Below are 24,704 nucleotides of genomic sequence, written 5' to 3' on the forward strand. Positions count from 1 at the left end.
ATTGAGATAATGACACGGAATACTCAGTGTGATAGCTCCCTTGTAAAGAAATAAATTAGGTGTCTTGGGGTTCTAGTAGCATAGTATTTAGGCAAGATTGTCCAAGTTCATTTTAATAAAGTCATGATGGACACTAAAAGAATGTTAAGGTCATGGATATGTCTCCAGCTTATGGTTTTCATGAAAACCAACATTATAAAGATGTCGATACTCCCAAAGTTCACCTTTATTTTCACTGTTATTCTGTTAACTTTTAGAACTGTGTGGTTTAAGAAACTGCAGGGAGAAGTAAGCAATTTTATCTGGTCCTTTAGGGGTGTGATGTGTCTTGGATTGTGGGTGACAGGTTATCTAGATTTAGGCACTACCAAATGACCAGCTGGGGACGTGGGTTGTGTCAAGAAGATATGGGACACTTTGAGTGGGAGGTATTATTACAAGGGTGCTCCACCATTAAAATAGAGGATGCAAAGCGGTACTGGGTGAAAGTGCAAGGCATCGATGAAGTATTCACCTTGCCAGAGACTTGGAGAAAGGAACTGCTGACATTGGAGTTATAACCCTTTTGGCAAGTATCTACGTCTTCTCTATGGGAATCAGTGACATCAGCACTTCTCAAGAAGAATACTCTATTCACATAACACAGAGCCTACTGGACTCTGAAAAAGTTGTCAAGTCTGGGAAATCGAGTGGTGAAGACTTGCCTTAAATGTGATGTTGAGATGGCCATTGATCTGCACATGTTAATGCAGTGTCCCACTATTCAGCTCTTCTGTTAAGAAGTGGGTATGGCTCTATCGGAGATGTTGGGTAGAGACGAAAAGGTAAACCAGGCACTGATGATTTTTGGTATCACAAATGGGAAAAGAACTATAATTAAACTACCTATGAAACAGAGATTACTTTTATGTGTTCTAATTCTGTTGTCAAGAAGAGAGCTATGCATGAAATGTGTATCCTCAACCCTTCTGGGATTTACAGAGCGGGTACTTTTGACTCAGTAGCTCAATAAGCTTGATCGTAACTGCCTCTCATTGAAAAAGTCAGAGAAGTGGAAGCCAGTAGAGAGCTGCTAGATGAGGTGGAATTTCTGAAGGGCAAATAATTACCGGGGGGATGTCCAATGATTAGACCTAAGAGCCAACACATGAGAAGTACCAGGGCCACTGCGACAAGTCAACTAATGTTGGATAAGGTCTTGCTCATTTTGAGGCATATATAGGTAGGGAGATTGTGTTTTTCCAGCAATCCCTCTTCTGGGTCTTTACTACCTGTTTCAAAATGAGGACAAAAAAAGTAACAATAATAATACTTTGTTCTTTTTAGCAATGTCTATGACCCGGTCCTCACACTCAATGACCCCATCCCCACTCTCCTCTTTATCACAGTTTCCATGATGTAGTGTCTTGCTGGACACATTCTGGTGTTTCCACCAGCCACTCTGATGAGGGCTAGCTTCCACACCCATCCATCCATCACAGGCGCCACCAGTCAGGTGATCCTGATAATAAAAGGGATAGGGCATACATGCCCTGTGTCAGTTGCCACCACCCTAACTATGTGTCCGTGAGAGTCATTCATCGTAGCGTGAGGGCCTAGGGCCCAAGACACTACAATGGTGACGAGCAGATCTGACCCCGTGTATGCGCTGACAGCAACTCTGCTGTAGTTCATGGAGGGAAGTGGAGCCTGAGCCAAAGGTACCCCTGCAATTGCTGGTGGTACGAAGATCACCACCTGAAGAACGAGGATAGCATCCAGTCTCCATGCCCAGCAGCCGCCTGCCTGCTGGGACCCTTGTAAGGCAGCAGTGGCCTGGGAACGGCATCCAATGACCCACCGGGTGTGAGGTGGGTCCATGGGCAGAACAAAAGTGAAGCTGTGCAAGAGGTTTGGGTGAAGAGGGGGAGAATCACTAAATTAATCTTGAGTAAAAACTGTGCCAGCAGCAAAGAGAAGCTGAGTTTGGACGTGATGATGCCCCGTCCAACCCCCTGCACTGAGGACAGCATGCCTACCTCTGCAGCACCCGTCTGAGCAAAAACAGCCTGCAAGGTCAGGAAGAGTGCTCTGGACCTCACATTCCCAGTGAAGACCACTACTTCAAGTGCTCGCCACCAACTCAGAGGAACCCCTGTTTGAGCCTGCATGCAGGGAAAGGAAGAAAAGTAAGGAAGAGTGCTGTGAGTGGTGCGGGCTCCCATATGAAAGTTTGCTGCCAACTTGGGGAAGGAAAGTGACTGTCTCCCGCTGCAACGCTGAAGCAGGCCACCCAACAACAGGCATCAGTGGGGCACTAGCATGAAGAATGGTGTGCCACTGGTGCCAATTATAGCCTCCAACTGCAGCGGAGATTAGGGCTTGCAGTGCTAGGAAGGCTGCTGATGCCCCCCACAGTCAAGGCAGCAGCATCGGCACAGATTAAGTGGTAGGCGGGGGTCCGACTGGAGTGAATGTCATGCTCAGAGCTATCCCCGCACCTGAATGCCCAGCACAGCAACACCAGTGCCCCCCTGCACGAAAGGTATGACGTCCGCCGCCCGACTACCCAGTGCCTGTATGGTAAATAAACTGCACTTACCCTGGAGCGGGTGCTAGGGTGATGAAAGCGGTCACCTGAGCGAAACAAGCAACTGCATCAGGGAAGCCCATATGTCTGCAGCGTCACCTTGTGGCCATGTGCATTACCACGGCAGTGCAAAATGAGCAGTGCACACTGAAATGGGCGCAAGGCGAGGAAAGCCACTGTGACCCCACAGCATCAAGTGGCAGCACCCCCACCTGGGAAAATAGTGTGCAGCACTCCTGACTGGGGTTAGCACTGTGAAAAGACTGAAGACGTACCAGCACTACACACAGGTCTATCCCAGCATCTCCAGCCCTGCGGTCCCCCCAACTTCAATAGCACTGCTGCGCACTTGAAAGGCAGCCACAATGCCACCTAGCAGTAGATTGCAACACCTCAACCGAAATGAGCAAGTGACTTGTATGCTGTGTCCGAGGGCTGCATCACACAGAGCCTACAATGCCCCGCATGTTACATTAAAACAGATGAACAGAGTGACAACAACCCTGCTATGCTGTCAAGCAGTACTTTAGCAGCTGGACTAAGTTTAGAGTAACCTGGGCATGAGGTTGTAGGCTCACACCACTATACAGAATGGCTGACAGAAAAGGTTCCCTGGCAGGAAAAAGGAACACCTAAGAATGTCAAACATGCCAAGCACAAACTTGCAGTGCAGCCACATGCCCCCATTGTGGCTGCCTGTTGTTTTGGAGAGGGAGAGACTTGTAAACCCTCACCAAGAGCCCAGAAGCCCAAGGCCGCCCAGCAAAGCCTAAGAAGGCAGTGCCCTGGCAAAGAAAATGCAGCAAGCCCAACGAAGGGCACAAGGAAAATGTGCGCTGCACACGTGCCACACCCTCAGGGGCTGCCTGATGCCACCACGAGAGAAGAACAAGCATGCAAAGCACCAGCAGAGGGCACCACCAAGAGACTGTCTGTCAGCAACATCACTGCCTGACAGGGCAACAGCCTACAAGCATGAACTCCGCAAAGGTGAGACCGAGGCGCGCAAAGGGCTGTACATACACATCTGACAGCAAAGGCAGGAGCCCAGGAGAGTGAGAGAGAGCCCTCAAAGAATAAGAAGAAATGTTGAGCGAACAAGACCGCACCAGCCGGCCACCCCAGCACCAAATGCCCACTGTGGGCCTGGCATTGAGCATGTCACAAGGAGTGACCGACCCTGCCACGAAAACCCGAACTTAGGCAGGTCAAGGCACCACAACAGTGCAGCTTCAAGGGGCAAGCACTACACCCTTGAGTGAAGGTGGAAGAAGGTGATTCAGCAAGTTTATCTCCAAGAAGATACTTATAGAAGGGATAGGACTTGAGAGAGGTCCATAAGAAAGCGAAGAGTCAAGTCCTACCAACAGGACAGGACCTGTGAGAGGTCTGTGTCAAAAAAGAGAAAGAGTCCTATGAACAGGACACGACTAAGGAGGTCCTGTGAAGACAGCGTTACAGTGAGAGGCCTGGTCAGAAGAGAAGAAAGTGTGGAATGATGCCACACCACAAAAAAGTTGAAAGGGAGAAGAGAGTGCCACAACGCCACATCACCAGAGAGTTGGTGAGGAGAAGAGTGGCATGATGCCACAACGTATAGGAGAAGAGGAGAGAGAGGTGTGTGACAGACCAGTCACACAGGAGATCCAGACATTCACAGGTGCACAGGAGGAAGGAAGAGAAGTGACCAGACCAATAACTCTTACCACTAGAGGAGAGTACATCCAGCAACACAAGCCAGCCACTGGGATGTAGCGACATCACTAGAGACAGTACAGACGGAGTAGCCAGTGTGCGTAAATCGCGTAGCAGCCGACGATTCACAGTGCGACCATCCAGACACCTGCCAGCGGCTGCTTGAGAGAGATGGCATACCTGTCAGTGACTGCACATGCCACAGAAGAACCGAACCAATGATGTAACAAGTCCAGTGGCCGCGAAGTCCCTCCAGCCATCCTCACTCCAAGCAAGACATTGTCACCTGTAGAAAAGTTGCTGTATGGTAAAATTGTCATCTTTACCAGGTGCATCACCAGAACAATCTATGGAGCATTGCACCACCAGAGTGGAACATTCTGCCTGCAAAACATCTGAAGATCAACAAGGCATTCCTGGAGCTGTGGGAGGTTTATCACCCCAACGACCATCCGTGAGACGCTGTGTGCGCCTGTGTCCTTCTGAAGAGAGCACACCACACCACTGTATCACCTACCCTTGCAGTTGCACACGCAATTTGGACGTGGTCCTTTTGGGAGTTCCACAGCAACCCCTCCACGCAGTCTACAAGAGGCACCACACAGCCCACGCAATCCTGTGGCAACCCAGTGATAAGGGCCTCAAGGGAACTCTGGCATGAGAAAATCCCAGCACGAGAGATGAGTCTGAAGCTGCTCCAATGACAGGTACTGGAAGGCACCGAGTCCTCAAACGGAGATGTCCTACCACAGCACTGTCATTCCCGTATTTGAATATTTATTTGCCTTTCAGGAAGCCAGAGTGCCTCTAAATAAGTCTCTGTAACAGACTCCACCACAGCTCCAGATGCAGCCCCACATTGAACTGTGTAAATAGACCCCAACACATTGAGACCAGGTGTACTAACACCACGTTGACGTGACTGTGAGACCTGGACGTCATCCACACTGCATTGCATGCCCAGAGTCCTCTGGTTAAACCACTGATGTGTGCTGTGGTACCGGGTGCTCCCAGAGGCACTTGTCCACTCGTCATGTCCTGCAGACAGCCTGAAAAGACAGAATCCGTGGTGTTTTACTTTATTGTTCATGCTTTTCCATAGGTTGGACTTTTTTTTTTTTAATAAAGTTTGGTAGGGATGTATTGTCCTGCTGGACACATTCTAACGTTTCCATCAGCCACTCTGATGAGGGCTGGCTTCCACACTCATCCCACACCGAGCCATCACACTGTCACCAGTCAGGTGACCTTTCCAATAAAAGGGGCTGGGCGCAGAAGTGCCCTGGGCCAGTTGCCACCACCCTATGTGACCTTCACCCTCAGTGTAGCATGAGCGCCTAGGATCCAGGACACTACACATGCACTGCAACCACTGCAAGGATGTAACTAGCAATGCGATTAGTATCGTAAAGCACGCTGGATACATATTTTCTAATGGTCAAAGTTCGTGAGGAAAATTTTCAGAGCGCTAAGTGTCGCCGCGTTGCCGAAAACAAATCGTTATCTTGCACATCTGTACTTACGACAGAACAGCATAGAAAGCTGATAGCTGTTGTCTTCTGAAGCCACCTTAAATATATTGCTTCCAGCCCACCTTAAACCTATCTCATTGGAGGAAATGCCGTGGAAGAGTCCATTTGACAGCACCTACTTTTAGTACATTCTAACGTGAGGTCCCCGATAAATGTTAGTTTTAAACATGGATCAGGAAGGGTTTGGAAAAGAGGATTGCGCATCACATATATTGAATAAATGTGTTTGCGTAATTAAAGGGGGAAACGTAGAAAGGCTTAAACCAGCCTCCCCTGCTCTGGAACCATTCTATTTTTAGCATCAGCTGTTGCAATATAAAGAATGTTTAGCGTGGAGTGCACACAGTGCATGTCAGTGCAGGGAGCTGAGTGCACTGGTTGTTCAGTGTACTTTGAGGAGTAAAGGGTGGTGTGGGCTACTCAGCGCAGGAAGCTGGGGAGATCGGGACTGGAAACTAGCAGTTTTCTGTTTTGAGAGAACTGGGGGCTGGGGGGAAGGTTAGAAGGCGGAAAAGGGTCGAGCATCATTCTCAGCGAAGGACACTGGGAGGGTCAGAGGAGGGCTTCTTAAAGCGGAGAGCGGAGGGACTTATTTGGGGCGTGGAGTCGGCGTCAGTCACTGCCTCATCGCGGGACGCTTATCCTCTCTGTACAGGAAGCTGCGAGGCGGGGGAAAGTGAATCTCGACAGAAGAGGGTAGGGCGAGAGGTGTCGGGAATAGGGTATCTGTTATTAAGTGCAGCGGACAGGGAGGAACGGGAGAGAGCTGCCCTCAGTACAGACAGCAGTGAGGATCCATGAGTATCCGAGCCTGAGAGTCCTGTGGAGCATCGCCGAGGACAGTGTAACGCGCCTCTCGGCCCGGGAATGGTAAATAACCGTGCCGTGGACTGAGCGCATCTCTACGTTAAACGACCGGGCTTCTCGGCTAAGGGGGCGGCGAGAAACCAGAGCTCCACGTCTCGCAATGCAGGGTGGCGCAAGAGGCAGATATTAAACATCGCTTTACAACAAGGCCTGGTGCCCGGTGCTGTCACCGACAGGAAGGTGGACTATTTGCCTGTGGCTGAACTGGAATCACTGTCCCAGAGCTACGCAGAAGACTTCTATACAGCGCTTCACGTAAGCAGCGGGACCTTCCGCCTCGCTGACCATGCCGGGTCACTTCTAGGCGCTGCCGTCTGTCAGGTGGGTGGCACCCTACTGTTGTTGCTAAAGTACTGGAGGATAATGAGATGGCATGTGGTAGGGCAGTTTGCCACCGTGAGGAGTGTGACATACACGCGTTAACCCTTGCTCATGGAGTGTGGCTGTAATGAATGAATGAAATGGAATGGCGTATTCGTCAAGAGGGAGGGGGACTATCAAATGTTGTTGTACTGCATGTTCAATGCATTTATCCTTGTGCCCCATGGACAGCACAGGCGTACGTTCTGTGTATATTTCGGCGAAAGCGCGCCCATTGTGTTTGCCAGCGTCTGTGTTTACGTGGAGCATAGACGTGTGCGTGTTTGCGTGTTCTCTGGTGTGTGTTCATTCCTTGTGTGTAATCCTATCGAACGCTCCCACGGTCTAACTTTCTCATAAAGATCAGGCCCACTGTGTGTGTGTATGTGTATCTCAGACGAACGTTTCCTATCATTGTATATGACGAAGGTGGGGCTATTTCTGTATGTGTTTCTGAGTTTCAGGGAAGCCTGCACTGCGTGTGAATATGTCTGCAGACAACACTCATTATGTGTGTATTTATGTTTCTGTGTTCAGAGAGCGCAATCTGTGCCAGTGTGCGCGTATTTCAGAGTACACCCAGTGCGTGTGTTTTGCTTCCACAGAACACATTTGGTCAGTGTATTCAAGTGCACCAAGTGAGTTTTTAATACCAGCTCACTTTTTGTGTGTTTCGAGCCGTGAACTTTCAGTGTGTCTCTGTTTGTGTTTTAAGGGGAGAGCATTTGGCGTGTATACCTATAAGAAGAGACTGTATTTGTGTTTTTTTGGAATACGCATATGCGTGTATATTTCTGGAATAGAGTATCTACCCCGTGTGCATATTTGCAGGCGCACACCCAGTTAGTGTTTATTGTATATACATCAATATAACGCTCATTGCACAGAGTGTGATTTCCGTCAGAATTCTTACTTCAGGTGGTGATTTTATGGATGGTGGGTGGCTACTGGCGAGGGATAGTACCCTCCCTAGACCTGCACTTAGAAGGATACGGTTAAGAAGGTGTGTACATCGGGGGGGCCGAGGGAGGGGGCTGAAGCCCATCATGTTGCGCCTCCCATCAATTTGACAACACGCCTTTGGGGCCGTAAGTACCTGAAAGGTCAGCCTCCATTGCACTATTTTATAGGCACACCTCTCCTGTGAGTATTGCAGGACATTGCTTGTTTTCGTTTTTTCTGTGTCTTTTAAAGTGATGACTCTTGGGTTGTCTTCCGCTGTACTCTTTTCTACTGGGCCTGTTGTGTGGAACGTGGCAGGACTGTTTCTGGGGGTAAAAGAGGCATAAAATTGCCACATGCAGCTATTGTATGCTTAGCCCCTAGGCCAGGGCCTTTGAATATCCGTCAGATACGGGAGCCTCGGCCACATTTAGAAGGGATTCGCTGCCATTTTTCGCTACCCCACTGTACCTACCTACTTTGTCCATCTAAAAAGTATTAAAGTTATGATGACATTAATATTGACGAAAAGTTAAAAAATTAAACAAGTAACGTGTAAAAACGCCAATAACAGACTTTGAAGAGGAATTGCATGGGATTGCACCTGGTGTCACCACTTCACCAAAATCATTGGAGTTGTGGAAGTAACATCATAAGCTATTTACCACCCAGTGGCGTAATGAACTTGCGGGGGGCCCTCCCCTGAGTACTTGAAGGGGGCTCTCTCCAAAGTTAATTGGGAGCTCTCAGGGCCGGGTAAATTGCTCGGGGGGCTGGGGCTGCGGGGGCCTTTGTTACGCCGGCATCACAGGCAGGGGCAGCACACAGATCTTGACAGAATGCCACATGACAGAATATTTCCTCATTTTAAATCGTTTAAATGAAATCGCATTAACACCGGCTGTTGAAAGGTGAAAAAGCTCTAAGTAGCGTTTTTTTTTTTTTCTTTAGTCGAGTTTGGGTAAAGCACATGGCATATATACGCCTTAGTGAAGAACAGAGAACGGTTTCCCTGAAAGCTTTACAGAGACAAGCACGCAATTACTACAGCGTTGTTCATGGACTACTTATGGATGTTAATAGTGTTTTAAAATATTCGTTTAAAATATTATTGAAATGGTATAGCCTAATTGTGTACACATTAAGATGGATGGCGAAGAGATGCGTCCTAACTGACAGAACTGCCTACTCTGAAACTGGGTAATCCTGTTAGAGTCCCATCCTCGGATCTGCATTCTTAAATTCTAGGCAAATCACTCAATCTTCCCGTGCCTACAAATAAAAGAATGCGTAATATAATTTGATGGTCATGTGAAGCACTCTAATACCCATGGACTATGTTCACGCTATCTAAATAAACCAAGTGCAGTAAGCCCAAAGGAGGAACGCATCAATCCCTAGCAGTTTCTAAAAGTTCAAAGTGTACATACATGACATATGGTACAGTAGAATGTAGTGTGCACTACCAACAAAGTTCCTACTGCACAAAGGAACCAAAGGAGTGAAGGAAAAACACCCCAAATGTTAGAGAACACTATAGTGGGTTGTGCACCACCATCAATTGTAAAGACATATAAATAATATTTCAGGAGAGTCATAGATTTTCATAGATTTCTTCCAGAAGGTTTATTTGATGCCACAGTAGATGTTATATATTCCCGATATATGTTATCTATGTTAGGTGTCCTTAATACTAACAGAACAGGCAGTTTCATATATGAGGTTGATTAAACACAGTTTTTCATTGTCTGCGAGTTGATAAGCCAGTTCTCCCTGCAAATCTGCTACGTATTTGCAGGGATTTTCGAGGCATCTGTAAAGTCTTGGTTAGGTAGTCCATTATCCCAAAACAATTTTACTAAGCCTTTTCATATGTTAACGGAATAACTGAATGGCAATACTAACAATTATCCATTAGCTATATGACAATGAAATTCACTGCTGCGAGTTGGCCTCAGCCATGATGATAGGGTGTGGACAAGAGCAGGTAGGAGTGTCCTAGGAATTCGGTGTCTCTCACAGGGGTTTTGTGTCTGGTTCTTGACCTCCCCTGGAAACTGACTTTATGTATTTTGGTTTGTAGTCGTTTAGAAGTGGTTCTTGTTGCCGTATTTAATCTTAAACTCAAAAGTTTGAGGCATGTTCCACAATGTAAGTGTAATTTATTGTAAGACACACTGTATCAAAGCCTGATGTTTTTTTACAGCATGAGGCAACTGGAATCTTCTTAGAGACGAAAAAACCCTATCTTTTATGGAGTTACTGTAAAGTCACCTCTGGGGAAGATGCCAAGTTCAGTCAGCCCTTATCTGTTGACACCACTCTGTACCTCTTACAAGTTCCTTCATCATGCCATCTCCCTGTTATGTATCTCTAAACTTCCAATACAGTTGAACTTAAAAAACACATTTAAGAGCCTGATTTAGATAAAGAGCCTGATTTAGAGTTCGGCGGACCTGGCTACTCCGTCACAAATGTGACGGATATTCCATCCGCCGCACAACGTTTCAGTTATAGCCTATGGAAATCATAATATGGCGGAGGGGATATCCGTCTCGTTTGTGATGGAGTAACTCCTCTACCAAACTCTAAATCAGGCCCAAAGGGTGATATTTCATATACTACATAAATGCAGTTTCCACTATAGGATTTTCTGCCTGAGGAATTCCCACTGTCTTGCTAAGGGCTTTAATTCCAAGAGTGCCAGAGAGTGGTGAGTTGTTCATCGCACCTGGTAAATAATTGATACTACAATATGTGAAATTACTGATGTGGTGAATATTTTCAATTCTGATTTATACCCCCAGCAATGTGGAGCTTTTGCAGAATTTTTTGCTTTTCTGACATTTAGATGTACTGAAATTTAGTGCATGATTTTATCCTTTAAGGTTAGGTCGGCTTGATCTGCCAAAATTCACCAGTGGAAAACGGGTGAGGAGGGTGTGGTAATGACGGGAAATCTCAGGATTTCGATCCCTCCACAAACACGGCTTTGCACAGGAACTGGAATACAACAGCCCTCTTGGATTCAAGTCATAAGACTTTGATGGGCTTCCTTCTTGCAGAGGTTCGTGCAGTGGAAAATTACAATTTTGAATTGATTTATCTTACTACTGAGAATTATACCATAACTCCTTACTCTAAAATCATGACTCAGTTCCCTAGACTTTGATGCAAGTTGAGAGTTTGGGGGTTTTATTAACTGGATATAGGGGTCACACTCCTGCATCTCTGTGAGTACTGCGTTTGTTAAAGCATGTGCCAGTGTGCATTTTTTGTGACTAGAAGATAAAGAATGCCTTTGCTATGTTGGCCCTTAAGGAATTGACCTATTTACCAGAACATATACGGTGAGGGTAAAGCAGCCCTTAGTGGTTGCATTATTCTTTATTTAATTCTTCAGACATATAGAAGTTGCATTAAACCACCGTGCATGCTCAGTGCTGAGTGACAGGTGAAAATCCTCAATTGCCCTTAGTCCCATATAGTTTCAACTTTTTACTGCAAGAAAATTGTGCCTCTACCATTGCTGATCCTTTGCTTTAAACTTCAGAATCAGTACTAAGGTATCAATTCACTAAAATGTCATGGGTAGTGGAAGAGGAAGTGACATCACGCACACTTTGACACTCAATGACATCACGTTTGACCTTTTTTCTCCCCTTTAGCTCCCAACACCCCCCTATTTGTTGCCATGGGATACATTAAAAAAAACTAAGATTTGAATATGCAGTCAGTAAACACGGCTTTCAGATCTATTGACTTCCTTTCCATTTGCTGCCTTCTTCACTCTGGCAGTGTTAGCCACACCAAAGGGTAAACAAGCTCCTACAAGTGGCTTACCCCTAGTTGGCATCCTTAAATCTCTCCCAGTCCCATTACTTAGGGGAAGGTTGCGTCATATGCTGAATGGTGCTAAGACCACTACTAAAATGCTGGGTATAGGCGACTGTGACACTTCTGACATTTTCAGCAACATATCATGCTTATATGAAGTGTTGTTCCCCAGACCATGGTTGAAGAAGATCTTTGGACCTCACTCTCTGCCTTTCATTTCAGTGATCCGACATCCAGCTCCCTTCCAAATATGCACTGCGAAGGGGAACCTGATACAAATTGGACTACTTATTGCCTTGTCGCGATATGAAGTGGTATTAAAACGCTATAACACTACACATGCATCTCTGCTACATTATATCATGCCACTGTTTCTTTCACTTGGTCCCTACCACACAAGAAGGCACCTGTTACAATTACTTTTTTGACAACCTCATTTCAGTGGTCCTACCTCAAGGTCATAAATCAGGAATGAAGGTCATACCGTGGCTTCTATTTAACACCTGCCCCTTTCATTTCAAAATGCAGTACTTAAACTGTACAAAAAAAAACCAATAAATGCAGGGATCAAAGGTTTCCTTAGGCACCCATTTTCAGTGCTGTTGATCACCTGGGTATCAACTCTGCCTGTTGTTGATTCCACCTTTAATCTCTTTATTCCTTCACCCTGCACGTTCTGTCTTCATCTCGCCTTCCAGGTTCTTTAATTTCCTGCTTTCACTGTTTGTCTCTGTCTTCCTATCTTTCTCGTACTCCAGTCTCTCTTTTTTTGCCCTTCTCTCTATTCTCTGGATTAAAGTCTGTTGATAAGGTACCGAACCCCAAAATAAACACAGGTGCCCAGCACACCATTTAGGGGACCAGGACTTATTTTTCATCATTTGCCCTTGGTCTAGAGCAAGAGATAAAAAAGGGAGAAGGAATCAGAGAAGGAGAGGAGAAGAGTGACAAAGGATGACAGTAAGTATGAAACAGAACATGCAAGAATGAAACAAGAAATGGAAATGGTGGAAGACGGAAGGGTGGGGTGGAATCAAACCCTGCCAGTCTTGGTAGTCAACAACCTGGTATTCGGCAGCTCCAGCCACTAGCTCCAGAGATAAACTATGCCCCTGTACCCACGGTTTTCACAATCGACGTTGTGGATTACTTCGATCCACGGCACGTGGCCTGCCTCGGTGCTGGCTCCCTCCGTGGCTGGAGACCATGTATCCGGTAACACACTGACTCTGCGCTCTCTGCGCTGCCCCACGTGCTCTGTCCGATGCCGTAATCTTCTCAGGACTATTCCCGCTGGGGCCCAGATGAGATCACCGTTTAGAAAAGGCAGAAATAGAATATTATATCACTGTCAATTTGGTTAGTGATTCTCCCGCCTCCGTTCCTCCTTGAAAGCATCGGCTCCGGGGGCAGTGACGTAACGTAACTTGAGGAGGGCACCCCTATAAAGTACCCCCCTCCCTCCGGATCCAGTCAGGGGCTTGTAGTCCGCGAATAGTGTACTATGCTGAAGGGCCCCCCTGGAGTACCCCCCCCACCCCCCCCCCCCCGCGCACCACGTTGCCCTTTGTTAGGTCGCTGCTCCGGGGGCGCGCCGGTAAGCAGGTCCCGATGAACTGTGCGCAGTGGTTTTCTTATTACATTGAGGCTCTTGTAGAGCTATGGATCCTTCTAGCCCCTTTGTATGAAAGCCAGACTCTGGGGTACGTCTGACGAGAACCCCTCATTTTACAGCCCCTAAGCCCAGCAGTATCCACCTGCCCATTCTTTATTTGTCGTTTTCAAAAACTATGTTGTCACATCGAAGTCCCTTTGTCCGAGCATCTCCAGGTTCACTTTGCTTTTTGTCTATTGATTGGTGGGTGGCGTTTTATACAGCGCTGCTTTTATTTTTCCTACTAGCTGCATCAGAACATTAGGCCACAGTTAACTTGTTGAATGCCGTATTGTGTTGAGAGAGTTAATTAGCACAAGGGCTTCATTTCAAGGTCTTGTATTTTTGTTTTTGGTGGCAATTCCACGCTCGATAAGTACAGATAAGGCTGGGTGTGGTAGTTAGCAAACACAATTCTTCATCCGGTTTCTGAGTTCCGCACCTCACAATGGGGGGCAATGGAATATACAGCATATTTTTCTCTGTCAGGAGATGCACAACTCACAATGTTGCAGCGTTCTCTGCTTAGTTTCCTCCAACCATGACCTACTGAAAGTTGTGAGTAAAAAGGGTGTGTGGGGGTACTTTCGCACTATTTGTCTTTCTGATTTGGGCATAAACTCGACTGTTCACCTAAATTGTGATTCCAGGACTTTCCTAGGCAGTTCAGGTTTCAGGTTTTTTTTATGAAGTTCAAAAGTTCTGCTCTCGGGGTTGGGTGAGGTAATTTCAGTGTTGTGGCTTTGAATTCAAGCTTATAACACGTAGTAGATGCTGTGACAGATGGTGGTCAGGACATTTATGAATGTAACACTTTTCATGGCTGCATGGGTGGGACAAAGGTTCATGAGCGGGCCTGGAACCACGCATGCGGCAACCATGCATGCCTGAACAATGCGGTCGGAACAACAACCGCGTTGTTTCCACGCATGCCTTTACCACGCATACCGTTACAACGATTTTTTGTTGTAAAGGCATGCCTAGTAAAGGCATGTGTGGAACCGGCAGGCGTGGTTGTCGCATGCCACCCCTCCACCCTAAAAACAGAAGTATCCTGACCCCCCCACCCTTAAAAACTACCCTGATACCCCCACCCACCCTGAGCCCTAAAACCGACCCCACTCCCAAAAATAAAACAAACCAACCCATAAAAACAATATTACCCTGACCCCCTCACCTTGCCCCTAAAAACAGAAGTACCCCACCCCCACCTTTAAAGACTACCCCAATATGCCCCCACCCACCCTGAGTCCTAAAACCTACCCAACCCCAAAAATAAAACTACCCAACCCCTAAAAACAAAACTACATCGACCCCCCCCACCCTGCCCTAAAAACTCGACCCGCCTCCCCTGAATACAAAATTACCCCAAACCTCACACCCGCCCCTAAAAACCCAAACCCCCCACCCGCCCTAAATACAAAATTACCCCAACTCTCGCCCCTAAAAACCTGACCCCCCCCACTTGCCCAGAATACAAAATTACCCCAACCCCCACCCCGTCCCTAAAAACCCTATCGCCCACCCAACCTAAATACAAAATTACCCTGACCTTACCCCTAAAAACCCAACCCACCTGTCCTAAATACAAAAGAACCCCAACCCCTGCCCCTAAAAACTCGACCCCCCCACCCACCCTAAATAAAAAATTACCCCGACCCCACCCATAAAAACCCGACACCCCCACCTGCCCTCAAAACATAATTACCCTGAGCCCCCACACCACCCCTAAAAATCCGAACCCCCCACCTGCCCTAAATACAAAATCACCTGACCCCCGACCCTATAAACCTGACCCCACCCCTAAATACAAAACGACCCCGACCCTCTACCCCGCCCCTAAAAACAAAATAACCCGACACGCCACCACCCCCAAAAACAATAGTACCGACCCCCACCCCTTAAAAAATTAAAATAACCTAGACACCCCAACCCCTTCACCCCCACCCCTAAAAACAACCCTCATCCCTACCCCAGCCCCACTTACCTGACTGCGTCCTCTCCCGATGGATCTTCCCTTTTCTCTGCCTTAACCACTCATGTGCGTTGTTCAGCACAAGCATGGTTAAGGCAGAGAAAAAGGCCTGCGTTGTTCAGACAAGCATCATTCAGCTTGCGTGAACAACGCAGCCGTGGTTCCGGACACGTTGTTCTGGATCTTTCCCCCAGACAAGTGTTCTAAGAAGCGTTTAGAGGAGGCACTGGGTCCTCGGTGATGCGTGTAGCAGCAAGAAATTGCACGAGAACAAGGGAGTCAATTAAGCCAGTCACCTGTAAGTGACACCTGTGATAAATATTAAAGCAGAAGGAGAAACACAAATGTTCTTCAAACCAGAAACGGAAGCAGAAGTACATAACTGGGTGTCTCTCAAAAGATGTAATCTTTCTCTCCCTATGTGTCTATAGCCAGCTTTCACTGTCTCTCCATGTTTTATTCTATCTCTTCGACTCTCTCTCGCTCTCTTTCCTTCTCTCTCTTTGTCTTTCTGTGTGTCTAATAGTCAGCCTTACTCAGCATATGCCAGGATAGAAGTACCCTTTATCCATAATGGAGTGTGTTGTGGCCCCATTCAGTCGCGGTTTATCAATATCTGTGAGGCCAAAAGTGCATTACCGCCTCATTCTCTCCCAAATTCCGAAAGGTGAGTTGTGTTTGAGGGTCCATTCTGACCTAGAATCTGCAGATAACCTTTGCTAGTGTGATACAGGCAAAATCTACACTATTAGATTTTTTCATACAGGCTAACATATTAAATTTAGTCATGGCTGCAAGTTGTTTTTTTCTCCGCACACTTGCTCTAACCAAGGTATATAGCTTTCTGCACAAGTCTGCTGTGTTCCTTAGTCAATTCCGCAGTTAAAATTTACTTCAAATATAGGTCGAGATTTTGTTGCACGGATTTTGGAGGGATGATTATGGACGATATCCTATATTTTCAGCATGAGCATTTCATCATTAAAATACCACAGATGCAATTTATTCAATTTCTTATAATGTTTACATTTTAAATAGCTTTTTTTACTAAATGTATTACTTCACTTGTGCTGACTGAAAAAAGCAAGTAATATTTTTTGTTGCTGAGCTGTTGGACCGTTTGATCGTGCAGCTCCTGAGCTGATCAGCTCTTCTTGCAGAAACAGTTCAATAATGGCAACCCAGAAGTGGACAGACTGCTTCCTTTGAGATGGAACATTTTATGATTTATGATCTATCTGAAGCATTACTCTATTAATATATGTATGATTAAGACAGCATTAAGTCTAGTTCCATGCAATGATGAGCCACTGAATATTCAAGTCCACACAAGTGCCCGGGTGCCCATCAGAGTATCAAGTATATAACTATCTTCACATTCTATTATTGTTGTTTCTTTCTACTGACTTGCATCCTCAACTGGCATGCTATCTAAAAAAAAGCATCCTCCATATTTCTAAAATCCAGCATGAAAGCTGGCCACTATTCAAAACTTGATTGTTGCCTTTTTTTTATTCACATTGCCCTCTCTTACCCTTCTATCCTTTGCATCCCTCCTCTCTCTTTGAGCAGGACCTCCTCTATCATATGTATTTTGCCTTAATCTTTATTAGTGTATGTTTGTAAATTGTCTACAACTCACTTCAAACATCACAACCTCACCTTCCTTATACTGTGCTCTTGCACTTGCAAATACCTAATCTCGCGTGATCTCCTCTAGCGAATCTATTAACCCCTCCAACCAGCTGCATGAATTCGCATGCCCCCCCTCCCCAGGCCCCACTAATGATCAAACCTAACTCCTTTTTATTCAGCCTACCACAAAGAAACTGGAGTGAATGCATAGAATGGTTTGCTTGAGCGCACGTGCCTAATGGCTAAAACCAACAGTAACCAGTGACACTGAATTAACTGGATCTAACCATTAGCTGTGGGCTCCACAGCAGTGTACTGCATGGCGGAAAATGCTACAACGTCTTGTCAGGGGTAGTGAGTGCTATTTAAATGCAAATACAGTACCTTCTGTGTTGCTTTTTGGCAGTGTTGCACTACTATCACACACTGTCTTCACAGACTGTGTTCTGTGCATACTTGTCAATTCTGCTTGGTCCACTCTGATGCAAAATGGGTATGCAAATCTCCTAAAGATTCCAGAATGTTCCACCTGCTTCCTGAATCTGTGAGGGACTGAAGGCTATCTATATCTGCCATATTAATCCTAAAGTGGAACACTGGGTCTGGAGGCACATGCCTACGAGTAGGAAGTGACAGAGACTGGCAGTGAGTTCCTTAAGCTGAGATCAACTGTGGTGTTTACATTTTCACCCTTTACACCCATTTTATTTTGGAACATCTGTGTTTTTAAATATTTTCAAATCAACCAGGTAGTTGGTTTACATGACGGCGATCATGCACGTTGACATAAACTACATATTTTACTGTGAACAAGTTCTACTTCTGTCTTTAACGAGCTTTAGCTGTTTGCTAGCATCATGTATTAAAAAATGACAAATTAAAAATGCACAGATGGTGATTTGGGTCAGTCTACTTTATCCTTTGATCTGTTACAAAATCATCCACATTTTTGCTTCCACTCGCCACTGCATACAGATAAGACAATGGATAACCCACTCAAGCCATTGACTCCCTTACATTGTAAGTGACTCCACTTCAGAGACAGGGCTAGTAGGTGAGTATTTCTACTTTAGTTTTTTATTTACTATTTGTTTTCTTTACTTTACAATTTTCCATGTTTTCTGCACATGTGTGCAAAAAATTAAACATAAAACAATTGTCTGCTTGTTGCCATGGCCAGAGTCATCATTTTCCAAGGTTTCTTTGCCTGCCCTGCTCACCATCAAACTCCACAACAAGGTTGGTGGGCGGAGTGTACATTTTATCATGTAAATCTGGCGTACGTTCTAGGTACAGTCAGAATGTGAACAAGCATTGGCAAAGCCAATAGGTCGCACCTATACAAGAGCTATTGGCTTTACCAAGTTGATTTAGCCATGTTGTACACCAGCTTGGCAGCTGGTCAGCATGGCTAAAAGTGGCATAAAGGAGAGAGGAGTGGAGTTTTGTAAAGTTGAGTGTCATGGAGTAGAATGGGGATGTTACGGAGTGGCGTAGAGAAGTGTTGTATGATGTAGAGTTGAGTGGAGTGCATTGGACTGGCATAGAGTGGAGTGGCATAATGCCATGGGGGGAGTAGGGTGTCATAGAGTGGCAGGGTGTAGAGTGAAGTAGAGTGTTTTAGAGTTGAGTGCTTTAGAGTGGAATAGAGTGTCATATTGCAGCAGAGTGTTGTAGAGTGAATTGGCATAGAGTGTTGTTGAGTGGTAAAGAGCACAGTAGAGTGGCATAGAGGGTGTTGTGTAGAGGGCTGGAGAGTAGATTGGTGCAGAGTGGAGTAGATTGTTGCAGAGTGGAGTGGCATAGAGTGGACCAGTGTAGTATAGTGTAATGGCATAGATTTGAGTAGAGTGTCGTAGAGTGGAGTGGAGTGGCATAGAGAGTCAGAGTGGAACGCCATAGAGTGGCATGAAGTGGTGTAGAGTGGAGTATTGCAGTGGTGTGGCGTAGTGAGGTGGATAGAGTGGAATAGTGTGTTGTAGAGTTGAGTAAAGTGGCATGGAAAATGTTGTAATATCCAAAGGAAGTGATAAATCCGGATGAGAATCTGCTTGTTAGCTTCACTACAGTGCAGAGATTTCCTGTGGTGGATCTAACACAAATTAGCACTTTATATAAGTAGGAGAATATTCAGTTACCTCCTGATTCTAAGTCAGTTGGCTTTGTCAATGAAATACTTCCTACTTCCTCTGTCGGCTCAACAGAAAAGGGGCTGATAGCAAAAGGGCATTACACTGCTTGACCTGTTTAGGGTGGGCAGTGTCAATGTCTGTTTTGTCCTGTTAACCACCACCAGGAAAAATATGACTTTGTGGGGCAGGACAAAAACTATCATTACCTTCATCCCATGGGAAAAAACTGCCACGTTATGGGGTTCATTACTGTTATGTTTTTCTTTCACTTTCACTTTGGGAGTTTGTTTTTGATAAGCAAAAACAGTTAAAAGTTTGGTGGCATGATGTTAATACCAACAGCAGACATCCACCAAAAATATAATACACTTAAAGAAACCACCATGTGGGCAGTTCCCTTTAAGGCACAGAGAGGACCACTGGGCGGCAACCCTCTCTAAATCTGACAGGCAGTAGTCCATCAGGGTGGCAGAGGTAATGTCCACTGCCACCCTGATTGACAGTACTTCACCTGTAATTCTCTAAATCAAGCCCTAAGTGTGGTCTAGGTTGTTGAAGATGGTATACATGTGCCTGGCCATAATAGAGTAACTATCCTCACTAACCATAAATATCTAGGTAGCTTTTCTTTTCATCTTACATATGCTTACAAGTGTGCATCATAAAAAGTGTAAGCCAAAAATACAGTACAAGTGCCTGTTACCTGCAAGCAGCAACCACCAGGTACAGCTCTTAACGAAGAAACAGCCATTGCTGGCTTGCCCACATTCTGATTCCTGTCGTCGGAAACATTCGAGTGGGTTCAGTTTGGCTTAGGCTGCTGCTGTTGTTGTTTCTGACCTTCGTTTGTGATTTGTTCTATCTGAATCCAATGTCCACCACTTCTGGTCCCGTTCCCTTGCATGAAAGCGTAAGCAAATTGAGAAAATCCAACTCCTCCTTTGCTAGTGCTGAGCAGCATCAGCAAATGCATCGGCAAAGCCAAAAGGGTGGGTTGCACTGGCAAAACAAAAAAAATGCGGGACAGATTGGCTTTTCCATTGCTTGTTGATTTTCAAGTTATTTTTGTGTATTTAATCTATGCCTTTGGGTAAAAGTAATTCAAGTAAACGAATACCTTTTCTTTCCGTCAATAAGATACATATTTTACTGCAAGGTGTGTTTACACTAAGAAGGGGTTTTGCACCTATTTTAAGTACACTTGTTTGCTAGTAAACGCTCTTAGGGCCAGATGTGCGAAATTGCGGGGTTGCGACTCGCAAATTGCGAGTCTGAGCGAGTCGCAAACCCGGATGCAGGATGGTGTCCCTGACACCATCTGCGAGTCGCAAAGGCCCACCTCATTAATATTAATGAGGTGGGTCGCAATTTGCGACCCCCTTGCGAGTCGCAGCACTCACAGGGATGGTGGCCTGCTGGAGACAGCAGACCACCATGTCTGTGACTGCTTTTCAATAAAGCAGTTTTTTTTTTTTTGTAATGCAGCCCGTTTTCCTTAAAGGAAAACGAGTTGCAATACAAACAAAACAATGAAACGTTTATGTTTCATTTTTTCAGAGCAGGCAGTGGTGCATAGGACCACTGCCTGCTCTGAAAAAATGTTTTCAGGGCCATTCACAAAGGGGAAGGGGTCCCATGGGGACCCCTTCCCTTTTGCGAATGGGTTACCACCAGTGTGACTGGTGGAAACTGCGAATTGCTTTGCGACCACGTTCGCAGTAACAAAGCAATTCTGCATCGCGATGCGAATCACAAATAGGAAGGGGAAAAAACATGATAGCCTTCTGTGTTTTGTTTTAGTTTGGTCCCAGATTCCTTCCTCAGACAAAGCTGAGTAAGAACATTCCTTCGCAAAAAGTTTCTACTCTTTAAACCCTGAACAATGAGAGAAATACGTATCAGCAGGCGCGGCCCATCCTTAAGGATGGGAGGGCCCCACGTCCATTCTTTTTTCAAACAAGTGTGCCTGTCAGGCTGAGCAAAGGTCAGCCTGACAGACACTCTTCATGTTTAGATCAGGCAACCAGAAGCTGTATAAGGTGCTAAATTCGCAGGCGTCTGGTTTCCTGAGCTGAATATTGCCAGGCTGAAGATTTCACAGCCCTGTCGGTTGACCTCCTCAGCCAGGCAAAGTGCTAAGAGGTCCACCCCCTCAGGACGAGGGGACATGTTACAGGTAGACTTGGACCTGGGCGCTTCAGTTTGCAGCGCTGATGTGCACAGGCCCACTGTTTATTAGTAATGCCTCGCCACAGAGTGAAGTGGGGTCAGCAGTCTCTATGGCCCCATCTCACTGAGACAAGTAATAGACTGTCACCTCCTCTCAATGGCAGACCCATAATAAGGCCAGCCAATGAGAGTAAACGACAGACCCAATTGTCCAGGAATGACAAAGGCTTCCCTCATGCCATCCGATGTCACTACCATAGCCCGGTAAGTTGCTTTTTTAGTTGGTATATATGAATGCATGTGTATTTGTGGGTGTATGCTGTGAATGGGTGGGTGTGTATGTGATTGTGAATAGTGGGTGTATATGTTTATGCTTGTGAATGTATGCATGTGGGCGAATGTGCATGTAGATGGGTGAGTATGAGTATGTGTATGGACCCTCCCCACCTGCTCAAATTACCGGCCGTCATTGAATAACAGTTTCAGTGTAGCACATTAGGGTGGTATATTGGTGTAATAGGAATTGAAAATATACTTTGGATTTGGCCTCACGCAGGAGATACTTGAGAGCGAGAGATGTGTTGAGAATTTGGCATTGACAGATACCTAGCAGAGAGATTATCATGTTGACGAACTGTCAGAAAACAGACATGGTTAATAATGCTAACACAACGCTAGTGAAACAGAGCAAAGGATTCAGGTGCAAGTAGATTACATGTTTCTAATCTCCGTTCAGCTCCACCCATGCACACTAAAACACTTGATCAATCTCAAAACAACTCATTTGTTTATTTAATTGTTTAAAATATTCATGTAGCACAGAACTAGCCACAATGAAAACAGAGTGTTTTACAAATAACAGGCAACAGGGCAAATTTATGGATTAATACAAAATGAAGTTCTGAATATAATGAGATGAGATAATTGGACATGGTGGGTATATTTATTTGCAGGACCAGATCAGGGACAGATCATTTTTTAAATGACCAAAAAGATTCTTTATGCACTTTGAAGGTTCAGGAAAAGAACTTCAGGTGAAATATTAAGGAAATACATGCAACCACAGTTTTCTTGAGGATGCACAATTGATACTGTTTACTAATAAAGCTAAGTATCGTTTTCTGTATCAGTTTGTCTTTAGACAGCTCACAGTCGCCACTTTATCCCTCCCTGTTTTGCAAATGTTATTATTCCCCTACAAATGGCAATCCATCATGTCTCGCTCACATCATTCACCTCGTTCATATATGCTTTGTACCATGTCTGTGAAAGTTTTTTTTCCCGTTTGTACTGACTGTAATACGGATGTGCATTTCTTGATTTACATTGATTCATTTCTTTCAGTTGTAATGGTGTTTCATTGCTTAGAAGATTCTATACTATCTACATACTAAGAAATACATATAAATATGTAATGCATAAACCTATCCCTAATGGCATATATATGACAAGCATTTTAAATTCATATAAATATGTAATGCATAAACCTACCCCTAATGGCATATATATGACAGACATTTTTCTATGTGTAAATATAATTCTTATATCCTTATAAAATGCATAAACATATTTATATAGACACATGTACATGCAAAAAAACACATTTAAATACCTAGACATGTGTATCCATGTAATGCATAAACATGCAAGCATTGTCCTTGTAGGAGGCTGGCCTGGTTTGTAGTGGGTACCTTGGGTACTTACACCGTACAGCAGGTCCAGTTATCCCTTGTTAGTGAATGTAGTAGTGTTCTTGCAGCTTAGGCTGATAGAGGTAGCTATAGAAGAGCATCTTAGGCTGAACTAGGAGACATGCAAAGCTCATACAATACCACTTATAGTTACACAGTATTAAAATTTTCTTAGAGACAATACTCCTTTTGGAGGTAAGTATTATACACAATATATACACCAGACACCAAAATTGGAAAAGTAAATAGTCATAGAACAACGCAAACAGTAGGAAATCCTATAGAATGCAATGGGAGAAAACAGGTCTAGGGGAAACACAAACCATATACTAAAAAAGTGGAATGTCAATCACGAATTCCCCCCTAGACAAGTGTAACGTGCAGAATCACTGGGAGAGTAAGAATACAGTAAAGGCAAGTAAATTACCCCACCCCAGAGCCCAGAAAAGCAGGAGAAAAGTACTGCAAGTTTCCTTAGAACACACTACACCTCGTTTTGGGGATTTTGCAGCAGCCAACCAAGTCTGCAAAGAACAACTGCTGGATTATTGGACTTGAAGACCTGCAAAGGAGGGGGGCCAAGTCCAGAAGTCGAAAGAAGTTTCAGGAAGGACAGGAGCCCCTGCCAACCCAGAAGGGGGTGCAAAAGAAGAGTCCCCGGTTAGTTGAAGACTTTAGAAATGCACCCTAGGAAGATGCCAGCGGGTTCCTGCATGTTGCAAAAGATGTCCCACAGCGTGAAGATCGTTGCAGAAAAAGATTTAGTGTTGAAAGGCACCATCAAGCCTTGGCTACGGCAAAGGTGAGTTTTTCATCCAAATGACGCTAGATGGACCCAGGAAGGACCTGGAGGCCACAACTCTGTGTGAGGTGGAAGAGGGGGCTCTCAGCACTTTAAAGAGCCCTCAGGATGCCAGCCAGCACCCCCAGAAGCCGCAGGATCCAGGTTCAAAGGAGGTGCAAAATTTGGTTGATGCAGCACAACAAAAGAAGGTCCCACGCCGCCGGAGAACAACTCAGCGAGTTGAGCGTCGCAGGGTAGAGTGCTGGGGACCTGGGCCAGGCTGTGCACAAAGGAATTTTGTAAAGAGTGCACAGAGGCCTTAGGAGGCGAAGAAAACACAAAACACAAAGGTACCGTCGTTCTCAGGGAAGGCAAGGTCTTACCTCCTCCAAATTGCATCAGGAGGACCTCAGGGCAGTCTATGTTGATGATGTCCACCTTCTGTGTCCTTAGGAGCACGCTCGGTCCCAGGGTACCGGTCGTTGCCTTGGAAGGTGGCTGCTTGGAGCAGGGGAGTGGCTCTGTCACTCCACTGGAGATTTCTTCGGTCATTCTGGTGCAGGAGAAAGACAGGGAGTCCCCAGAGCATGCACACCATGGAAACTATTGCTGACTTGGAGCTGAGGTTTTTGAAGGAAAGTGTCTCTTGTAGACACTTTGTTGCAGTTACAGCGTTTCTTGGAGCAGGCTGCGGTTGGTCTGAGGTCAGAGGATGCTGAAGTTGTTGCAAAGGATTCCTGAAGGAAACTTGCAAGCAGATTCTGAACAGAACCCAAAGGAGAGACCCTAAATAGCCCTGGGAGGGGGGTTGGCTACCTTATCAGGTAAGGACCTATCAGGAGGGGTCTCTGACGTCACCTGC

The 24,704-nt window shown here is 45.6% G+C and overlaps 1 protein-coding gene across 2 annotated transcripts in view; it reads left to right on the forward strand.

Annotated features, from left to right (window-relative positions):
- The first annotated feature begins 6,143 nt into the window (after positions 1-6,143).
- Positions 6,144-24,704, forward strand: part of MRAS (muscle RAS oncogene homolog) — a 250,194-nt gene continuing 231,633 nt past the window's right edge. Inside the window, exon 1 of one of the 2 annotated variants that reach the window (XM_069224603.1) lies at positions 6,144-6,984. The gene's annotated coding sequence lies outside the window, so the exon portion shown is untranslated. Of the gene's footprint in view, positions 6,985-10,880; positions 11,033-24,704 lie in introns of those variants that run through there. The other variant, XM_069224605.1, reaches the window with a different exon arrangement.

Source organism: Pleurodeles waltl, chromosome 3_1, assembly GCF_031143425.1.
Source record: "Pleurodeles waltl isolate 20211129_DDA chromosome 3_1, aPleWal1.hap1.20221129, whole genome shotgun sequence".
Lineage (NCBI taxonomy): Eukaryota > Metazoa > Chordata > Amphibia > Caudata > Salamandridae > Pleurodeles > Pleurodeles waltl.